Source organism: Pseudophryne corroboree, unplaced genomic scaffold, assembly GCF_028390025.1.
Source record: "Pseudophryne corroboree isolate aPseCor3 unplaced genomic scaffold, aPseCor3.hap2 scaffold_2793, whole genome shotgun sequence".
NCBI lineage: Eukaryota > Metazoa > Chordata > Amphibia > Anura > Myobatrachidae > Pseudophryne > Pseudophryne corroboree.
The window spans coordinates 1-7,216 of NW_026969456.1; the positions used below are offsets into that span (position 1 = coordinate 1).

Genomic DNA, 7,216 nt, shown 5'->3' on the forward strand with positions numbered 1-7,216 from the left:
AACAAGGCTAGAGGAAGATCTGAGACAAAGAAATCTGACTTTTACCAGAGCTGACCAGAGGAAAGCACAAACACAGTCCCCCACTACCACAAATAATGCAGTCGAGTTTCCCAAATTTGGGGAAATCACAGGGGTCAGCATACCCAGAATGCAATGAATGAACCTCACCCTGGGAGAACAATCTTCATGACCATGGTATCTCCTATGCAAAATAAGTATGATTTGGGATAGGGCTGGGGAGGGCCGCTGCTCAGGCACATCTCTGTCAAGTAAAGGAGATTCAACTGAGGCAGCACAAGGGAACTCTCATCTGGGGACAACAACTGCAGGGAGAACACATATTTTCAGATGAACATGGGAGGACAGAAGGCTGCCTTATACTGAAGCACCCCCAAACAACAAACCAAATGCAACAACTAGTAAAAGCATTCCTGGGTGAAGGTCTGCAGAAGACGGATTTGCATACGGTGATGTCATCCAAGCAGTGGGCCAAAGTTGGCTGGAACCCTCATCTGCATATGAAAAGAGAAAAGGGTTATGCAGGGCATGGCGGCCTTTTGCGGCGCTTGGATGACCCCTAGTTCGCATTAAACACCTCCACCCTCCTTCGGTGTGGGGCTCATGTTGGCTATGCCCCAGCCCCTGAAGCATTCAAGCTGATTTCTTGCAGCAGCTGGGCACTGTAACAGCTCCAGAGCTGCTCTGTAAGGCAACTAAAAGGGTGTGGGCCCTGCAGCACTACCTGTAGTTCGCATTGTGCGTAGGAAGGCACAAAGTAAGCAGACGGGAGAAGTCAGGATAGTGCGCAAGGGCATAGAAGGGAGCGGCTCAAGAAAAGAGAAGTGGAAACAGACAGCAAACTAGGCTGGAGAGAGACCTGAGACAAAGAGATCTGAATTATACGAGAGCCGACCAGGGGAAACACAAATTATGCAGTCAAGTTTCCCACATTTGGGGAAATCGCAGGGGAAGCACACCCAGAGTGCAATGGGTGAGCCTTGCCCTGGGAGAAGCACCTTCATGATCATAGTATCTCACCTGGCAGGTAAGTAGGAGTTGGGCAAGAGCTGGGGAGGGTCGCTGCTCGGGCACCCCCCTGTCAAGTGAAGGAGATCCAACTGAGGCAGCACAAAGGAACTCTCGAAAGAAGAACAAGGCTAGAGGAAGATCTGAGACAAAGAAATCTGACTTTTACCAGAGCTGACCAGAAGAAAGCACAAACACAGTCCCCCCACTACCAACAAATAAAGCAGTCGCGTTTCCCACATTTGGGGAAATCACAGGGGTCAGCATACCCAGAATGCAATGAATGAACCTCACCCTGGGAGAGTAATCTTCATGACCATGGTATCTCCTATGCAAAATAAGTATGATTTGGGATAGGGCTGGGGAGGGCCGCTGCTCATGCACATCTCTGTCAAGTAAAGGAGATTCAACTGAGGCAGCACAAGGGAACTCTCATCTGGGGACAACAACTGCAGGGAGAACACATATTTTCAGATGAACATGGGAGGGCAGAAGGCTGCCTAATACTGAAGCACCCCCAAACAACAAACCAAATGCAACAACTAGTGCAAGCATTCCTGGGGGAAGGCCTGCAGCAGATGGATTTGCATACGGTGATGTCATCCAAGCAGTGGGTCAAAGTTGGCTTCAACCCTCGTCTGCATATGAAAAGAGAAAAGGGGCGTGCAGGGCATGGCGGCCTTTTGCGACGCTTGGATGACCCCTAGTTCGCATTAAACACCTCCACCCTCCTTCGGTGTGGGGCTCATGTTGGCTATGCCCCAGCCCCTGAAGCATTCAAGCTGATTTCTTGCAGCAGCTGGGCACTGTAACAGCTCCAGAGCTGCTCTGTACGGCAAGTAAAAGGGTGTGGGCCCTGCAGCACTACCTGTAGTTTGCATTGTGCATTGGAAGGCACAAAGAAAGCAGACAGGAGGAGAAGTCAGGATAGTGCACAAGGGTATAAAAGGGAGGGGCTCATGAAAAAAGAAGTGGAAACAGACAGCAAATTAGGCTGGAGAGAGACCTGAGACAAAGAGATCTGAATTATACGAGAGCCGACCAGGGGAAACACAAATTATGCAGTCAAGCTTCCCACATTTGGGGAAATCAGAGTGCAATGGGTGAGCCTTGCCCTGGGAGAAGCACCTTCATGATCATAGTATCTCACCTGGCAGGTAAGTAGGAGTTGGGCTAGAGCTGGGGAGGGTCGCTGCTCGGGTACCCCCCTGTCAAGTGAAAGAGATCCAACTGAGGCAGCACAAGGGAACTCTCGAAAGAAGAACAAGGCTAGAGGAAGATCTGAGACAAATAAATCTGACTTTTACCAGAGCTGACCAGAGGAAAGCACAAACACAGTCCCCCACTACCACAAATAATGCAGTCGAGTTTCCCACATTTGGGGAAATCACAGGGGTCAGCATACCCAGAATACAATGAATGAACCTCACCCTGGGAGAACAATCTTCATGACCATGGTATCTCCTATGCAAAATAAGTATGATTTGGGATAGGGCTGGGGAGGGCCGCTGCTCAGGCACATCTCTGTCAAGTAAAGGAGATTCAACTGAGGCAGCACAAGGGAACTCTCATCTGGGGACAACAACTGCAGGGAGAACACATATTTTCAGATGAACATGGGAGGGCAGAAGGCTGCTTAATACTGAAGCACCCCCAAACAACAAACCAAATGCAACAACTAGTGCAAGCATTCCTGGGGGAAGGCCTGCAGCAGATGGATTTGCATACGGTGATGTCATCCAAGCAGTGGGTCAAAGTTGGCTTCAACCCTCGTCTGCATATGAAAAGAGAAAAGGGGCGTGCAGGGCATGGCGGCCTTTTGCGGCGCTTGGATGACCCCTAGTTCACATTAAACACCTCCACCCTCCTTCGGTGTGGGGCTCATGTTGGCTATGCCCCAGCCCCTGAAGCATTCGAGCTGATTTCTTGCAGCAGCTGGGCACTGTAACAGCTCCAGAGCTGCTCTGTACGGCAAGTAAAAGGGTGTGGGCCCTGCAGCACTACCTGTAGTTTGCATTGTGCATTGGAAGGCACAAAGTAAGCAGACAGGAGGAGAAGTCAGGATAGTGCACAAGGGTATAAAAGGGAGGGGCTCATGAAAAAAGAAGTGGAAACAGACAGCAAACTAGGCTGGAGAGAGACCTGAGACAAAGAGATCTGAATTATACGAGAGCTGACCAGGGGAAACACAAATTATGCAGTCAAGCTTCCCACATTTGGGGAAATCGCAGGGGCACCACACCCAGAGTGCAATGGGTGAGCCTTGCCCTGGGAGAAGCACCTTCATGATCAAAGTATCTCACCTGGCAGGTAAGTAGGAGTTGGGCTAGAGCTGAGGAGGGTCGCTGCTCTGGCACCCCCCTGTCAAGTGAAAGAGATCCAACTGAGGCAGCACAAGGGAACTCTCGAAAGAAGAACAAGGCTAGAGGAAGATCTGAGACAAATAAATCTGACTTTTACCAGAGCTGTCCAGAGGAAAGCACAAACACAGTCCCCCACTACCACAAATAATGCAGTCGAGTTTCCCACATTTGGGGAAATCACAGGGGTCAGCATACCCAGAATGCAATGAATGAACCTCACCCTGGGAGAACAATCTTCATGACCATGGTATCGCCTATGCAAAATAAGTATGATTTTGGATAGGGCTGGGGAGGGCCGCTGCTCAGGCACATCTCTGTCAAGTAAAGGAGATTCAACTGAGGCAGCACAAGGGAACTCTCATCTGGGGACAACAACTGCAGGGAGAACACATATTTTCAGATGAACATGGGAGGGCAGAAGGCTGCCTAATACTGAAGCACCCCCAAACAACAAACCAAATGCAACAACTAGTGCAAGCATTCCTGGGGGAAGTTCTGCAGAAGACGGATTTGCATACGGTGATGTCATCCAAGCAGTGGGTCAAAGTTGGCTTCAACCCTCATCTGCATATGAAAAGAGAAAAGGGGCGTGCAGGGCATGGCGGCCTTTTGCGGCGCTTGGATGACCCCTAGTTCGCATTAAACACCTCCACCCTCCTTCGGTGTGGGGCTCATGTTGGCTATGCCCCAGCCCCTGAAGCATTCAAGCTGATTTCTTGCAGCAGCTGGGCACTGTAACAGCTCCAGAGCTGCTCTGAACGGCAAGTAAAAGGGTGTGGGCCCTGCAGCACTACCTGTTGTTTGCATTGTGCATTGGAAGGCACAAAGTAAGCAGACGGGAGAAGTCAGGATAGTGCGCAAGGGCATAGAAGGGAGCGGCTCAAGAAAAGAGAAGTTGAAACAGACAGCAAACTAGGCTGGAGAGAGACCTGAGACAAAGAGATCTGAATTATATGAGAGCCGACCAGGGGAAACACAAATTATGCAGTCAAGTTTCCCACATTTGGGGAAATCGCAGGAGCAGCACACCCAGAGTGCAATGGGTGAGCCTTGCCCTGGGAGAAGCACCTACATGATCATAGTATCTCACCTGCCAGGTAAGTAGAAGTTGGGCTAGAGCTGGGGAGGGTCGCTGCTCGGGTACCCCCCTGTCAAGTGAAGGAGATCCAACTGAGGCAGCACAAGGGAACTCTCGAAAGAAGAACAAGGCTAGAGGAAGATCTGAGACAAATAAATCTGACTTTTACCAGAGCTGACCAGAGGAAAGCACAAACACAGTCCCCCACTACCACAAATAATGCAGTCGAGTTTCCCACATTTGGGGAAATCACAGGGGTCAGCATACCCAGAATGCAATGAATGAACCTCACCCTGGGAGAACAATCTTCATGACCATGGTATCTCCTATGCAAAATAAGTATGATTTGGGATAGGGCTGGGGAGGGCCGCTGCTCAGGCACATCTCTGTCAAGTAAAGGAGATTCAACTGAGGCAGCACAAGGGAACTCTCATCTGGGGACAACAACTGCAGGGAGAACACAAATTTTCAGATGAACATGGGAGGGCAGAAGGCTGCCTAATAATGAAGCACCCCCAAACAACAAACCAAATGCAACAACTAGTGCAAGCATTCCTGGGGGAAGGCCTGCAGCAGATGGATTTGCATACGGTGATGTCATCCAAGCAGTGGGTCAAACAACAAACCAAATGCAACAACTAGTGCAAGCATTCCTGGGGGAAGGCCTGCAGCAGATGGATTTGCATACGGTGATGTCATCCAAGCAGTGGGTCAAAGTTGGCTTCAACCCTCGTCTGCATATGAAAAGAGAAAAGGGGCGTGCAGGGCATGGCGGCCTTTTGCGGCGCTTGGATGACCCCTAGTTCGCATTAAACACCTCCACCCTCCTTCGGTGTGGGGCTCATGTTGGCTATGCCCCAGCCCCTGAAGCATTCAAGCTGATTTCTTGCAGCAGCTGGGCACTGTAACAGCTCCAGAGCTACTCTGTACGGCAAGTAAAAGGGTGTGGGCCCTGCAGCACTACCTGTAGTTTGCATTGTGCATTGGAAGGCACAAAGTAAGCAGGCAAGGTCCAGAGAACAGTTAGAGGTCGGAGTAGCACTATCTCAAGTAGTACTACGACAGCACGGATGGATTCTAAATATTCCAAAATCGCAGCTGATTCCGACGACACGTCTGCTGTTCCTAGGGATGATTCTGGACACAGTACAGAAAAAGGTGTTTCTCCCGGAGGAGAAAGCCAAGGAGTTATCCGACATAGTCAGGAACCTCCTAAGACCAGGCCAAGTGTCAGTACAATGCACAATGGTCCTGGGAAAGATGGTGGCTTCTTACGAAGCGATTCCATTCGGCAGATTCCATGCAAGAACTTTTCAGTGGGATCTGCTGGACAAATGGTCCGGATCGCATCTTCAAATGCATCAGCGGATAACCCTGTCTCCAAGGACAAGGATGTCTCTCCTGTGGTGGTTACAGAGTGCTCATCTCCTAGAGGGCCGCAGATTCGGCATTCAGGATTGGGTCCTGGTGACCACGGATGCCAGCCTGAGAGGCTGGGGAGCAGTCACACAGGGAAGAAATTTCCTGGGCTTGTGGTCAAGCATGGAAACGTCACTTCACATAAATATCCTGGAACTAAGGGCCATTTACAATGCCCTAAGTCAGGCAAGACCTCTGCTTCAGGGTCAGCCGGTGTTGATCCAGTCGGACAACATCACGGCAGTCGCCCACGTAAACAGACAGGGCGGCACAAGAAGCAGGAGGGCAATGATGGAAGTGGCAAGGATTCTTCGCTGGGCGGAGAATCATGTGATAGCACTGTCAGCAGTGTTCATTCCGGGAGTGGACAACTGGGAAGCAGACTTCCTCAGCAGACACGATCTTCACCCGGGGGAGTGGGGACTTCACCCAGAAGTCTTCCACATGATTGTGAACCGTTGGGAAAAACCAAAGGGTGGACATGATGGCGTCCCGCCTCAACAAAAAGCTGGACAGATATTGCGCCAGGTCAAGGGACCCTCAGGCAATAGCTGTGGACTCTCTGGTAACACCGTGGGTGTACCAGTCAGTGTATGTGTTCCCTCCTCTTCCTCTCATACCAAAAGTACTGAGAATCATAAGAAGGAGAGGAGTAAAGACTATACTCGTGGCTCCGGATTGGCCAAGAAGGACTTGGTACCCGGAAATTCAAGAGATGCTCACGGAAGACCCGTGGCCTCTACCTCTAAGAAAGGACCTGCTCCAGCAGGGACCATGTCTGTTCCAAGACTTACCGCGGCTGCGTTTGACGGCATGGCGGTTGAACGCCGGATCCTGAAGGAAAAAGGCATTCCGGATGAAGTCATCCCTACCCTGATCAAAGCCAGGAAGGATGTAACCATACAACATTATCACCGTATTTGGCGTAAATATGTTGCGTGGTGCGAGGCCAGGAAGGCCCCTACAGAGGAATTTCAACTGGGTCGTTTCCTGCATTTCCTGCAAACAGGACTGTCTATGGGCCTCAAATTAGGGTCCATTAAGGTTCAAATTTCGGCCCTGTCAATATTCTTCCAAAAAGAACTGGCTTCTGTTCCTGAAGTTCAGACGTTTGTCAAGGGAGTACTGCATATACAGCCTCCTTTTGTGCCTCCAGTGGCACCTTGGGATCTCAATGTAGTTTTGGGATTCCTAAAATCACATTGGTTTGAACCACTCACCACTGTGGACTTAAAATATCTCACATGGAAAGTGGTAATGCTGTTAGCCCTGGCTTCAGCCAGGCGTGTCTCAGAATTGACCAAAACAAAAAACTGCAACAAACGAGCGC

The 7,216-nt window shown here is 50.3% G+C and overlaps 7 non-coding genes and 1 pseudogene across 7 annotated transcripts; all 8 read right to left on the minus strand.

Annotated features, from left to right (window-relative positions):
* Nucleotides 1-55: 55 nt before the first annotated feature.
* On the minus strand, nt 56-219 carry LOC135014225 (U1 spliceosomal RNA). Its single transcript, XR_010212774.1, has one exon. It is a non-coding gene; the product is annotated as a U1 spliceosomal RNA (small nuclear RNA).
* A 671-nt stretch (nt 220-890) lies between these two features.
* On the minus strand, nt 891-1,053 carry LOC135014222 (U1 spliceosomal RNA). The gene has a single exon (XR_010212772.1). It is a non-coding gene; the product is annotated as a U1 spliceosomal RNA (small nuclear RNA).
* Nucleotides 1,054-1,205: 152 nt separating this feature from the next.
* On the minus strand, nt 1,206-1,371 carry LOC135014221 (U1 spliceosomal RNA). The gene has a single exon (XR_010212771.1). It is a non-coding gene; the product is annotated as a U1 spliceosomal RNA (small nuclear RNA).
* A 972-nt stretch (nt 1,372-2,343) lies between these two features.
* On the minus strand, nt 2,344-2,507 carry LOC135014226 (U1 spliceosomal RNA). Its single transcript, XR_010212775.1, has one exon. It is a non-coding gene; the product is annotated as a U1 spliceosomal RNA (small nuclear RNA).
* A 674-nt stretch (nt 2,508-3,181) lies between these two features.
* LOC135014223 (U1 spliceosomal RNA) lies at nt 3,182-3,344 on the minus strand. Its single transcript, XR_010212773.1, has one exon. It is a non-coding gene; the product is annotated as a U1 spliceosomal RNA (small nuclear RNA).
* A 152-nt stretch (nt 3,345-3,496) lies between these two features.
* LOC135014227 (U1 spliceosomal RNA) lies at nt 3,497-3,660 on the minus strand. Its single transcript, XR_010212776.1, has one exon. It is a non-coding gene; the product is annotated as a U1 spliceosomal RNA (small nuclear RNA).
* Nucleotides 3,661-4,352: 692 nt separating this feature from the next.
* Nucleotides 4,353-4,494, minus strand: LOC135014228 (U1 spliceosomal RNA; annotated as a pseudogene).
* Nucleotides 4,495-4,646: 152 nt separating this feature from the next.
* On the minus strand, nt 4,647-4,810 carry LOC135014220 (U1 spliceosomal RNA). The gene has a single exon (XR_010212770.1). It is a non-coding gene; the product is annotated as a U1 spliceosomal RNA (small nuclear RNA).
* Nucleotides 4,811-7,216: the final 2,406 nt, after the last annotated feature.